Raw genomic sequence first — 14,657 nt, 5'->3', positions numbered from 1 at the left:
GATCCAATCAGCTCCCACCAGGTTTCTCCCTAGACATGCGGGGATTATGGGGGTCATAATTCAAGATGAGATCTGGCGGGGGATACAGCCAAATAATTTCAAAGAGGGTATTGTTTGTCTTCCTAACTCCCTTTAAAACAGGCTTCCTGAAGAAGATGAAGAACATGATGCCTGAATAGAGTGGCTGTGCAGGTGTAGAGTGAAAAGGTGGGATGTTTAATAAAGTAAAGACATCAAGACATGCTCACTTCATTTCTGTTATAATGTGTCTAACTCTAGTCACTATAAGAAAAAAAGGTATATTTTTCAAAGTTTGTACTGTCAAGAAAACAAGCCTTACATATATAATATATAAAATAATTAGAGAATACTACTAACACAGTGTTAAAGTGTCTACTCTAGACAAATAGTTCCCATCCCACCTGGTATGAGGATCCAGGGCTAAGTACAGTTTACTGTGCACAAGCTGGGTAGTTATATACAGAAGCCCTGTAGTATCATTTTTAAATAGTACATATAAATATGTTTTAAATGTTTTAAATACTATAGATATATATGTATATACTATATATACACACATATGTACATGTCTATGATATTTAAAACAGATATACATATATATACACACACATACATACACAGGACAGGGGAAGGTATCTTACTATAATTATACTTTTAATCTCTGTTGATTGAGATTATACCTATATGTATAGATGGATTGAAAAACACCTTGGAATCAGAATGCAACTCTTTGTGGGTGTAGAATCTGCATGCTTTAAGGAAAAACACCAAAATGAGTCAGGGAAAAATGGGAGATTGTGGGACTTTGGATGGGCAAAAATACTAGGAGAATGTAGATTGAAAGAGGAGCACTAGGAGAATGTAGATTGAAAGAGGAACTCCACGTTCCCAGCACAGGGAACGTGGAGTTAAGACTCAGATGCAGGCATGAATTTTGAATTTGGGGTTTCCATCAGGAGTAATCCCTGTTGAAACTCTACTGCTTTCATGCCTTTCTATTTTCATAATCTAACATAGTCATGCAAATACCTGCTTAGAATGGAATTGTTCCTCATAATTTCTTGGCTAAAAGTATCATGAAAGTTATTTTAAATTGCTATTTTTCCAACACAATGTTTCTAGGTCCTTAGGTAATTCATCGTAGATATGTATGGATAAGGCCAGGTCATCTGTAACACATTCTTTGATTCTTACTAGTAGAGAAATTCTAAAGTGAAAACTATAAAATGCCACACATTGATTTTAATAACTACTCAAAATCACACACACACACACACACACACACACACACACACACACAAAGATTCTTTGTAGCAGGATCCGGTTAAATGTATCCTGCCATGTCTGGAGTGGTTAGCCCTCTGGAGGGGCACAAAGGTAGCACTCCATGGAACCATAGTGAGCCACTATATTAATCTGTCCATTTATTGTATCATACATCCTAAGAAGTACCAGTGATTATTTCTGCTTTTCCGAAGAACATGAAACAATAGTAAAAGTGTCACAGGATCCTTGGGGTGATGCTTTGCCAGCCAGAAACCTCTGTGGCTGGTGGCACCTTCTGCCTGAGAATTGCTCGCACCCACTGAGCTCATTCTGCCTACTCAGCCTGGCAGGTTGTGCTCGGGTTGTGCTACCAGCCCAGATCCCACACCTGCAAGGGCAAGCCAGACATGGAGTGACAAAGGGTGTGTGGGTGAGCAAGCACAGGGTCTGTCCACTCTGCACAACCAGGCATGCCAGCTGCTGTGGTGGGGCAGGCAGCTCCAGGCATCGGCACAGGTGCCAACTCCATGCAAAGCTGTGGCTGGACCAGATGTACCACACATGGCTTCCGCTGTGGGCACCTGCATCTAGATGAGGGGAACACAGTGGTGCCCAGAAGCTTGGAGATGCCAGGAACCACAGAACCCCAAAGAGGGCATCACAGCCCTAGCTCGGGGAGCTCCTAGATCTGGGCTTCCCGAAAGGCCACAGCCTTCTCTCCTCTCATCATCTGCAATGTGGTGAGCAAGGCGGCATGTTTTTGAGCGCTGTTTGTGTTACAGCTCTTTCAGTCCTGCCATTTGGTGAGTCACAAGTTCTTGTCCCATGCCCAGGAAGAATGAGGTATGTGGACAACTGGAGGGTAAGCACAGCAGAGAGGAGCTTCATTGAGCAACAGAACAGTTCTCAGGAGACCCAAAGTGGGTCGCTCCTTTCTGCAGCCAGGTCATCCTCAGCAGACTGCAGACTGGCAATGGGTAGCTCTTTCCTGCAGCTGGTAGTCCTAACGTCTGTCAGAGTCTGGCTGAGTCAGGAGTTTTTAATGGGCTTAGAAGGGAAGAAGTGAGTACTGATTGGTCCATGGGTGGCCATGGGTGGGCCCAGAAAAAGCACCATGAGTTCTCACTCTGGGCTGTGGACTTCACCCAGAACTGGCAGCCCAGTCGAAGGCTTCAGACTGTCCCTGGCTTGAAAGTGGGGCTTCACTGGGGACCCGCCCCTTCCTGCCTAGGAAATTGTCTGCCTCCAACTGCCATCAACATGTAATTCATGGCACCCAGGCTGTTCGCACTGAGGGGTGCCTGCAGGCCTGCCCTGAGCCACCCTCAGCCCTACTTGGCCTCCCTCCCTGAGCTCATCAGTGTCAAAGTTTTAGAGGGGGTCTGGCATGTCAATGCTGCCCCAAACACGCATATACCTGGCCAGGTCATGACAGTACCCGGGCTTGGCTTCAACTTTGCTCCAAAAATAAAGTGGGCACTGGGAACAGGGAGAAGCCAGGGAGCGAGAGCTACAGGGACAGGAGGGCTTCTCAGGCCCCTAGGAGCACCAGGATGCCCAGGTCGAGAGCCGTGGTTCCGCGGCTGCAGCTGCTCCCGGGAGCACTGGGCTCCTGCCTTGCCAGCCCAGTAGGAGGGCAGTGCTCCTGCCTATTCCTGGCCCCTGCCAGCTCCGTAGAGCCAGCAGCCCTGGATGAGCCTCCCCTGTTGCAGCTGACGTCCCACAGTGGCTGCTTCAGACAGGCCAACTCCACCATCAAAAGGAATGATTACATTCTTCTCGGAGCACAAGGCAACATTTTTAGCTTTATAACTTGACATCTGAGATCACACACAGACAACATTCAGTTTCCTATATCCTCAGGCTCACAGTATTTTACATCCTAAAATAGATTGTGTTGTATCCCAGCTGCAACTTCAAGACAAGTCCCAGACAGAAAGAGATATTAGACTCCTTTTTGTGACCCAAGTGATCCAGTGAAATGGAGGCAGAGCCAAAGGTGAAGAAATTGTGTTGCTTCTCATAAGAAAGTAGAACTAAGAGAGAAGGATGGTATATTCGCCAGCTGTTGTTGCAATTATGCTGCATAACAAAGCACCTGAAAACTCAGGGAAGTGCAATATAAGTAAAATTTTTTCTTTAGTTTCCTTCATTCAGGCTGTAGGTTGGCTCCAAAATGCAAGTTGGAACCAGATTTTCCCCAGATGTCATTCAAATTCCTTGAACAGGAAGCTTCCTTGAGCAAAGTTCTTCCTGACACTCAGCAACCTGGGTCATTACAACTAACCAAGAATCAAATGTGAGAAAAAATCTGGAGCATCTTAAGATGCTCTTGAAACCCAAGAAAAAGAAAAAATAGACATATATAATTTGTGACCTGGGAAACATGGTTCTCTACATACAGAATTCCTGACCTCACATCGTTGCTTTTCTTTTCCATGTACACTTTTGGAAGGTAATCTAAATTTTTTCTATTCATTTAAAGTCTACCGATGCGTGGTTAAATAAAGAACTCCAAAAATGCTGCATAGTAAAGGAGAAAAAGAAACAAAGAGAGAGGTCTCACTTTGAAAGCAAACAGCAGATCCCACTTTGTAAATTATTCATTCTCTCCGAACCTCATTCTCTACTGCAAAATGGGAATTTTTGATTGTAGACTAGAAGCTGTAAAACACAGTTCCAGCATCATGAGTGCTTTGCTCAGATAAATGCTGGAATTACACAAATTTAGCAAAATCTTCTCCTCAAATAACAATCACCACCAAGAAATTTCTAAAGGCCAAAGCTGAACCCAAAAGAAATAGGTCAATAGCTGCTTATGTGGGACAATTGCCTTGAGAAAGAGGATTCACACTGCAGCTAAATTTCTTCTCTGGGAAGAAGGTCAAGGTAGCAAGAGCTATCAGGAACAGAAAAGTATAAGGTTAGAATTTATAGGATGCCATTTTTGTTTCTTGAAATAGGCAGAGGCACCATTAGAAACTCCATTTCTCACCCCTTCCTACCTCTTGATCTCTGTCCTCCCCGCACTCAGTAGGGCTGGGCCCTATGCAAATGAGTAGACAGAAGATCAGCGGGAGTGAACCAGCAAAATCCACTCAGGCCTGCTGGGAGCACCGGGCTCCACTGGGATTGTGGCCAGTGGCCGGGTGCTGCATTCAGCCCTCTATAGAACAACCTCCTTTGTAAAACAAGCTGTTGTGAGCTTCCTCTGCCAACTACTTTACCACAGATAATGAACAGCAGAGTATGTCAGTGGAGACTCCAGTCCCCAGCCCCCACAGTTCTGCTTTGATTTTTTTGGAGGCATTTTTATATCATGGCCTTCAGGCTCAGGACAAGTGTCTATACCTGCAGGGACAGAACGTTCTGTTAATCACCAGAAAATCCTGCCAACTGCTGGAGGAAGAGGAACTTCATGGACTGGAAAAATCAGCTTCCTAAAAGGCACCTATAAGGTGAGGAAAAATATGTCCTACTCCTTTGTTAACACCCTGCAGGATGGAGAAGGGGGCCAGGCTCACAAGCCCAGAGGAAAGCAAGCAAAGGGTGGATCATAAAACTGCCAGCTGGATGGTTTCTGCGTTTTGTGTTTTTTCTTAGTTTGCTTTTCTCATGTTCTCCCTCAGTATTGACTAAATTATATTTTTTCTTTTTCATGCCAGCCTAACCTAGGGTGAAACTTTCCAGAGAAAAGAGGACTCCCCCAACCAAAAGCAGCCTGTGGTGGCAGCCATCAGTCCCAAGGAGAGAGAGACTCAGGGTGGATGTAGTCACAGCTGCTTAGTTAGGTGTTTTCCACCAGGAAGCCAGTAAATCTTAATTTTAGGAGGTGAATTTTCCTCTCAAAAGGGATAACAAGTTGTTTTTTGTATAGGGAAGAAGTTTTGGTGGCCAAGGATGTGGTCTCTAGAATTAGACCTAGGATTGAATTTGCAGCACCTAAGAATAAGCCTCTTACTCATCTAAACCACAGTTTTCTCATCTATAAAATGGAGATAACAATTTTAATTTTTAAGGTTTTGTAAGGGTTAAATAAAGTAATGCATGTAAAGTTCTTGGCACAGAATCATTAAGGGTTTAATACATATTTATCATTATCACTATTATGATCATTATTATTACTCCTCATGCTTTCCAGAAATGTGGAGAACAATGGTGATACTCTTAGTCAAAAAAAAAAAAATGTAGGATGGAAGGAATTACTCATTCCTCTTTCTCTTACTTCTCTCTCCTGTCATAAGTGGATTGCTTACTCCAAATACATTGACAGGCCAAACATTCCAGGGTGGAAGGGAACCATTACTGGAAGTTAGTGAAGCTTTTTGTTAAGGCAAATTGGCTTCTCAGATGAGCAGGAAGAAACCAAATGCTTCTCACCAGTGTAATATTGACTTGTGCCTCATAGGGCAGAACTAAGGCCTCGATATTGACGAAATTTTCCGAAAAAAAATGAAAAAAAAATGACCCATTCACCAACATTAAAACTTACTTTTAGAGAACAAGCTTCTTTTATTAGGTATGTAAATTAACAGTCTCATAATGAGGAACTATCGAAAGGAAAACCTTAAACTAGGAAAGCTACATCTCCATTCATGGGATGGAAACCTCTCCTCTCCCTTACTCGAGACAGCAAGATTCACCAAATGAGAGAAGAGAGAAATGATCCAGGGGCCCAGACCTCTTCCTTTGAGACAGGGTATTTTCAGATAAGGAGAAAAGGACAGGGATGTCTGGGGATGGGAATGGAGAATGTGAGGGCAGGGAGACTCAAAGTCGAAGCCCAAGACTAACTCTGGCTCACTCTGTTAGGTCAGATGTAAAGGAAAGTCTCACCAGGAACCTTCCCTGAAATATGTTGTAAAGTCCCTCAGACTTTACCAGGATTTCCCTGAGACCCAGTGGAAAGTCCAAAATAGCTAGACTAGCCTTCCAGTAAAGAAAATTACCTATACCAGCCCATTTTGGAGTGCCAATCTTGGTGAGATTAATGATACAGGGTGAAAGGGGAAGAAAGGGGGCCTGTTTGGTCCTCTCCCTCTCCAGGCACAGTGAAGAGGCAGCTCCAAACATGCATCATGCATCATGTCTCAGTTGCACTGCATCTTGTAGTTATAGTCGGAGATCAGTGCTTCAGGTTAGTGGGGTCAGCAAATCCAGAAGTGGCAGGACAGATAGACTAGGGGTGAGGGGTCAGGGAAGGGAGTTAGACACGTGAGGAAAGCTGAGATCAAACAATAACCATTAAAAAAAAATTGAATCAGGCTGGGCGCTATGGCTCATGCCTGTAATCCCAGTACTTTGGGAGGCCCAGGTGGGCAGATCACAAGGTCAGGAGATGGAGACCATCCTGGCTAACACGATGAAACCCCATCTCCACTAAAAAATACAAAAAATTAGCTGGTCGTGGTGGCAGGCACCTGTAGTCCCAGCTACTCAGGAGGCTGAGGCAGGAGAATGGTGTGAACCCAGGCGGCGGAGGTTGCAGTGAGCAGAGTTTGTGCCCCTGCACTCCAGCCTGGGCAACAGAGTGAGAATCTGTCTCAAAAAAAAATTGAATCAGTGAGAGAAAATTTCCCCGACAAAAAGACACTAGACTGAGACAATTTTACCAAATGTAGGCAGTTCTACCAAAACTTCAAGTAACTATTAATTTTACAGAAATCATTTCAGTAACCTGAAAAAGTGAGAAAGCTACTTAACTCATTTTGGAATGTCAATATAACCTAGATACCACAAGTGCATACTAACAGTACTATAAAAGAAAATTTATATCTGTGTTGCTTATGAACATAGATTCAAAAATACTAAATAATAATAGTACATAAAATTCAATAGCATACTTTCAGAAATGAATGAGAAGGTTCATCTGGGCCTTAACGTTTTGGGTTATTGGAAAAAGGAAACAACTATAAATTCTTTGAAAATCAGAACACTGAGTTTTTGCAAAACTACCTCGAAGCTCCATTCCATGAAGCTAAGATCCAGAAAATGTATACAGTGAATTTAAAGAGGACCTTAAAACCATTTGCCTCATGCTTCAGTTATCATGTTCTTATTCCAGCCAATAAGAAGGAAGAACGGAGGAAGAAGAGCATCACCCCCCTCTTTAGGGACACTTCTTCACAGTATCACAGAACACATTCACTTCCATACCATTGACCTGTTGTTTGGAACATACAGAAATGTCTCCTTCTTGTTTCAAGTTCAGCTAGGAAGTGTGGTTTTTGCTCCAGAAAACCATGTTCCCAATCAAAGTTAGCAGATCTCATACTAAATAAATAAATAAATAGAGAATGGATAGCCACTCAATTTTAATTTAAAAAGATTCATAATAACAATATTACATGATATGTTACACAGAAACAAATTTAAAAAACAGCAACAAAAAGCCAAAGAATATGTGACAAAAGATGGAGAAAATTATTAAAGATGACTAAAAAACATTGTAATAGATTATCTTAATAATATAATAGTAGATCTGAATCTTAAGGGATATAGCATGCTCACAGATAAAAAGACTCAATAGTATAAAGACTTTATTTTCATCAAATTAAGCAGTGGATTCAAAGCAATTTCAATAAAAATCTCAGCTGGGTTTTTAATGAAATTGTCAAGCTAATCATAAAATTCACAAGAGGTCAACAATTAATTTTGAAGAAGAATCAAATGGCAAGACTTACCCTACCAGATATTAAATAATAATAAAGTAGGAAAGGTATTGGCATAGGAGTAGAAAAACAGACAAATCAGACAAAATAGAGGCATAAAAATACTCAAGCATACACAGAAACTTGATATCTGACAATGAGGAAAATATGTAGTGTATTAGTCCAGTTTCATGCTGCTGATAAAGACATACCCAAAACTGGGCAACTTACAAAAGAAAGAGACTTATTGGGCTCACAGTTCCATGTGGCTGGGGAGGCCTCACAATCACGGTGGAAAGTGAAAGGCCATCTCACATGGTGGCAGACAAGAGAAGAGAACTTGTGCAGGGAAACTCCTGTTTTTAAAACCATCAGATCTCATGAGACTCATTCGCTATCACGAGAACAGTGCAGGAAAGACCTGCCCCCATAATGCAATCACCTCCCATCAGGTTCCTTCCATGACATGTGGGAATTGTGGGAGTTACAATTCAAGATGAGATTTGGATGGGGACACAGCTAAACCATATCATGTAGCGTACAAATCAATGAGTGTATTAGAGATCTATCTATCTATCTATCTATCATTAATCTATCTATCTTTATATATAGAATTTGCTTACACAGACGTAAAGGCTGGCAAGGTCAAAATCTTCAGGTTAATCAGTGGGCCTGAGACCCAGGGAAGAGTTAAAGTTGCAGTGTAAGTCTGATGGAATTCTGTTGGCAGAATTGCCCCTTCTTCAGGGGAGGTCAATCTTTCTATTCAGGCCTTCAGCTAACTGGATGAGGCCCACCCACATTATGGAAAGTAATCTGCTTTAATTATATTCTAATGACTTAAATGTTAATCCCATCCAAAAAACAAATACCTTCATGGAAACATCTAGAATACTGTGACTAAATATCTGAGTGCCATGGCTTAGTCAAGTTGACACATAAAGTTAACCACTGCAGTGTAGCAAGATAGAGCTTTATTAAATGTGATGCTGGGACAAATAATTATCCATGTACAAAAAAGTAATAGATTCCCAGTCACTTCACTTCAAAAATTCATCCTAGATGAATTAAAGCCTTCAATGTGAAATGTAACTTTCAAACATTTAGAAAAGAATGCAGGCTATTTTTGTTGTCCCAGAGTAAAAAATGAATTTATTAAACACAACAAAAACACAAACTATAAAGGAAAATTGATAAATTCAGTTACCTAAAGGTAGAAACTGTTCCTTCAAAAAAAAAACTGTAATCAAAGTCCCTAGACAATGACAAACAAGAAAAGTATTTGTTATGATAGAAATAACAAAGTCATAGTATCTATATTTTTAAATGTCTTCAAATTGGTAACAAAAAGACAAATAAGCAAATGAAAAAGTAGGCAAAGGACATCAGAAGGCAATTCACGGAAGAGGAAACTTGAGTGGCCAATAAAAATGTAAAACTTGTTCAACCTCTTTGGTAATCAGCAAAAGAAAGTAAGAAAATGTTTTGCTATTTCCCATCCATTACATTAGAAAGAGAAAATCTAATAATTCCATTTTGTGGTAACAAAAATGTGAAAACAGGTAACTCATGCCCTGCATAATGAAATTACTTTAAAGAAAAATTTGGTATTATTTAATGAAATTAAATATGCATACTCACTTCAAATCAGCGGTTGATTCTTCATATATCTCCTTGAGAAACTCTCCCATCTATGAACAAGAAACAAGAAGGAATGAACATGGTGGCACCATTTGTAATAGTTAAAATTTTTTTTAATTGCTTTGAATATGACAGAGCACTGTTGTGGGTATCAGATGTTCCTTATATTATTCAATGTACTTGCCTGTTATGGTTTAACATTTCAAATAAAAATTCAAATAATATTTCAAAATAAAAAATACTAAGAGTTGACTAGTAATCTGTAATTTTTAAACTGCCTTTGTCACAAAAAGGCTGATATCTGTTCCAAAAACATAATTTTCAACAGATTATTAAAAATGTAAAGTGATTTCCTGACGTGGTTCCATTCAACATACTTTACAGAACATTCTTTTTTTAAACCTTTTATTTTAAGTTCAGCAGTAAAAGTACAGTGTTGTTACATAAGTAAACTTGTGTCACAGGGGTTTGTTGTACAGATTATTTCATCACTCAGGTATTAAGCCTGGTAGTCACTAGTCATTTTTTCCTGATCCTCTCTCTCCTCCTACCCTCTACCCTCTGAAAGGCCCCAGTGTGTGTTGTTCCCCTCTATACACAACATCCTTAATTTCCTTAAATTCCATTAAGTACAATCTACACCACACTTGTAGATTCTTAGTAAATTTTTCCACTGATATTAAGGACCCATTGGTGAACAGAAATATAGTAAATTGTTAAAGGAAAATGTAAATATTTAAAGTGTTAATCCAAACAGAAGAAAAAGATATAACTAGTTCTTTTAACAACAATTTGTAATATGCATTCATTATATTTGTGTACACATTACTCTACTTGGCATGATATGTAATAAAACCTTGCTAATATTCTTCCGTTAAATCCTATGTACTAGAAATTAAAGATTGCTGCCTTCAACTTTAGAATATTTGAAGTTATACAGTAATAAAGAAAGGTGCAACAAAACTTCACTCTCCTCTTTTCCTTTCTTGCATGGACCTTAAGTTGTATCCGGTGTATATAATTAGTTTTGTGAAAACCATGTGGCATCTCAGCCAATGGAAAAACCACAGGCTAAGGAGTAAGAGAGATTTGGTTCCATCACAGGTTTTGCCACGTTCTAAACGTGTGACTTGACTTGAGAGTTTTCCCCATATTGAGCTTCAGCTTCTTTGCCTATAAAATCTAGATAATATTACCCACCTTTCAGGGTGAAAGCTCAATTAATACACTCATACATAAAGTGTAAACAGCAGTCATACAATACATGCCAGCAAGTTGGAGCTATTATTACCAGCTTTTAGATAAGACAGTGTACATTTCAGCTCATATTTGAATTTAGGAATAGCTTCAATCAAATTCCATAATGGTGCAGTCTGAATGAAGAAAATTATTCAGTCATTCAAAGTCAATGATTTGCGATCAAACTTTAAAGGCACTTGGAAATCTTGGGGAAAATGTATCATCGCCTATGGTAATTTTTGGATTTGGAGCAATACCTGCTATGGTTTGAAAGTTTGTGCCCCTTTAAAATTCATGTTGAAACTTAAACCCCAAGGTGATGGCAATAAGAGGTGGGGCCAGTAAGTCATGAAGGCTCTACCCCCATGAATGGCATCAGTGCTCTTATAGAAGAGGGTTTAAAGACCTGCCTGGCCCTTCCATCTCTTCTGCCATGCAAAGACATGACCTTTGTCCCGTTCTGCTCTCCCACCTTTCCCACCATGTCAGGATGCTGTGAGAAAACCCCATCCATAGAACAGGCTCTCACCAGACACCAAATCTGCTGACACCATGATCATGGGCTTTCCAGCCTCCTGAATAGTGAGGAATAAATTTCTGCTGCTTATAACACCCAGTCTGTGGTATTTTGTTATAGCAGCAGAAATGGTCTAAGGCAATATTTATTCATGGAAAGACATACTCATCTATAAATGGGCCATAGCATGTACATTGATAGAAGCACAGAAAAAAAAAACTTTAATTTTTAATTGTATACACTCATTTTGTTAAACACAGTTCTCTTTACAACTTTGTATGTTATGTCATGCTTGCTGTGGCAGCCATGGAGTGGAGCTGCTTGGCTTTTCCTTCAAGAAAGAACTTGCTGCAAGAAGTGCAGGTAGCTGACAGCACCCTAATGCAATACCTTTTTGACGTACTACAGTCTTCAAGCCACAGCTGCTCTCACCGGGAAGTTTCCAGCCAATGAGTAAGTGTGGTGGGGGTGCTAGGGCCCAGCCATTTCTGCAAAATATATACCTTCTCTACGGGACATCTTTGCACCAGAGCTTCTCATTAGTTTGAGAGCAAGACTTGCAGCTGCATCACAGCGTAAGGCTCTTCCCACTCAATCCCTGCTCCTACCCACACTCAAGTCATAGTACTTGCTATAGAAGTAGTACATCCTGATCTGAAGTCTTTCCTGCCTACTCTTGCCCCTGCTACCCTTCATCTTCCACAAGTGTAACCTCCTAGTAAATCTCCAGCACTTGCTTCTGTTCTTAGCTTCTGTTTCCTGGAGTCCCTGAATTGACACAGGGAAAATGAATATTCTTGCCCAAAAGGAACTTAGAATCTAGAATTGAATATAAATTGTAATATAATATAATCTATAATAGAAATTAATTATATTACTACGACAGTAGGTACATTTTAAGCACATTATGATCAGTCCATTGAAAGCAAAATAATTGTAAACCTACCTTCCACCCTAAAAGCTAATAAGATGCAGTGACTTTATAGATATGTAGATGTATGTTCTGCTATAATCTCCCAGGAACAAATAGGACAGATGTAGGGCAGTGGTTCCGAAAAAAATTTCAACTTTAACTATCAGATTTCACTATGGCTAACAAGAATGGTAGCTGTAGTTACTCCAACTAACATTACCCAACACTATTGAAACCTTTTTCTTTTTGAGGAATTATGAAGTGTGATTGACTCCTTGCTTCTGAACTCTGAGGAACCATTCTTGAGATTTATTGATGGCTAGTTGAATTGACACATAGGCATACAAGCAGAAAAGTAGTATTCGAGGAGATATATGACAATATATCCAATATATTTATTTATTTTACAAATATTTGCTATGCCTTGTGGGCAAATCTCATTGGAAGTGCCTAGCACTACTGGAAAGTTATAACATTAAAAGAAATATGAATAGTCTCTCAAGGAACTTAGAGTCTAGTCAAGGAATTCAAGATTATTTGGATATTGCCATTTTTAAAGTCATACTTGCAAATTAGAAATATTTGAAAATCAGGAGAAAGTAGCCAGAAGAGAAGCAAATTAAAACAATAAAGATAAATGCAAGGCATCAATGTGTTAAAGAGGCTAAAACAAAATGCTATGGCAGTCCGGAATAGGGAGCAATACCTCTCCTGGGTTGAAAGCAGAAAAAGGGGATATTACAGAAGATTTCACAAAGCAGGTGGAATTGGAAATAGGAGGGATGGGATTTGGACTTAAGCACAGGTTCAAAGCTGTGCCCTGCATGGGAAAGAAAGTAACAAGGAGAGGAGAGCACAATGGCAAGGATAGGTGAGGAGGTCTCGAGAGGAGGAGGGGCATTACCTCAGGTGTGCTGGCATAAAGTATAAATCAAGAGATACATGAGAAATACGGTTGGAGAGTTAAGTTGAGCTGGATTTGGAGGGCTTTGAGTGCTACACAGAGAGGTCTTACTTTATATACCCCATATGAAAACCAATCAATGTACTATACCACATTACAGAATGAAGGGAAAAAATCATCATCTCAATGGATGCAGAAAAAAAAGCGTTTGACAAAATTCAACACTTTTTTATGATTAGAAAAACAGTAAACAGAGTGGGAATAGAAGAATATCATGTAAACAAAAAACCCATATATGAAACACCCACAGTGAACACACTCAATGATAAAATGCTGAAAGCATTTTCTTTAAGATCAGGGAAAAGGCAAGAATATCTGCTTTGCTACTTCCATTCAACACTGGACTGAAAATGTAAGCTACAGCAATTAGGCAAAATAAGTAAATAAAACACATTCAAACTAGAAAGAAATAAGTAAAATTATCTCTGTTTGCAGATGATATAATCTCATATATAGAAAACCCTAAAGATACACACACACACACACACACACACACACCTGTTAGAAATTAATAAATGAATTCAAGGAGGTTCAGAAAAGAACAAGGGAATGATGAAAAATGCACAGGTATGCTCTTTTACTGTACATGAGCACAAATTAAAACATCAACACCATCTTTGACTTCAATGTCACAAATACCTCTGATAAACAAGCAAAACTTTTCTACACATTTGAAAAATAATTACAATAAAGAACAAGTGACTTAGTCAACCTGAAGAGAGGTCATGGAAAAGTACTTTGCACTTTCTTTAACTTTTTAAATATGTATTTCTACATTTGATACTGCGTTTATACTGCTTAAACACATTTCACCATCAAAAGTATCTGATATTTATGTGCAAAGGCCATGGCATATTAAAAATGTCACTTGGCGTGGAATGGGAGATTTAAGTTCTGGGTTGTGTCAGAAAGCTTTAAGCTCCAAGTGATAGAAAACATCAACTCAACTAGCCAAAATAATGAAGAATTATCATCTCACATAACTAGACATCCAGGCCAGGAAGTTTCCAAAATTGGTTAATTCAGCAGCTCAGTAACATTAACAAGAACTCCAGTGATTTCCACCTTTCTGCTCTGCCACGCTTATCATCCTGGTTTCCCTTCAGTCTAGTGCTCCTCATGGTGACAAGGCGGCTGCCTCAGCTTAAGGCATCAAATCCCAAAGGAATGTGCAGACAAAGAAAAGGAGGGTGTCTGTCCTGTGTGTCTGTTTTCATGAGCCAGAGAACCTTTAGAATAAAAAATTAAAAAAAAAAAAGAAGAAACCCTTCAGCAGACTTTGCCTCCCGTTTCATTAGTCAGTTACTACATCAATTCACATACCCCTTCTTAAACTGATCACTGGCAAAGGAATTGGGGTTGCATGATTGGCTGAAGCCAGTCTAGATCAGCTCTGAGTCAGTGAGGTAGGGGTGGACACCCAAAAATTTAAGTGGAATGGCCTTA

General features: G+C 39.8%; 1 long non-coding RNA gene across 1 annotated transcript in view; it reads right to left on the bottom strand.

The window, feature by feature from the left end:
- The window catches only part of LOC129058670 (uncharacterized), a 92,090-nt gene extending 81,824 nt beyond the window's left edge, over window positions 1-10,266 (bottom strand). The window contains exons 1-4 of the long non-coding RNA XR_008523945.2: window positions 9,579-10,266; window positions 9,145-9,192; window positions 7,444-7,560; window positions 3,854-3,951 (exon numbers count right to left, since the gene is read on the bottom strand). This is a non-coding gene — a long non-coding RNA (uncharacterized LOC129058670). The remainder of the gene's footprint in view (window positions 1-3,853; window positions 3,952-7,443; window positions 7,561-9,144; window positions 9,193-9,578) is intronic.
- Window positions 10,267-14,657: the final 4,391 nt, after the last annotated feature.

Source organism: Pongo abelii, chromosome 2 (genome assembly GCF_028885655.2).
Source record: "Pongo abelii isolate AG06213 chromosome 2, NHGRI_mPonAbe1-v2.0_pri, whole genome shotgun sequence".
Taxonomy (NCBI): Eukaryota; Metazoa; Chordata; class Mammalia; order Primates; family Hominidae; genus Pongo; species Pongo abelii.
The sequence above is the reverse complement of the archived record's forward strand: the minus strand, read 5'-3'. Positions and strand labels throughout refer to the sequence as shown.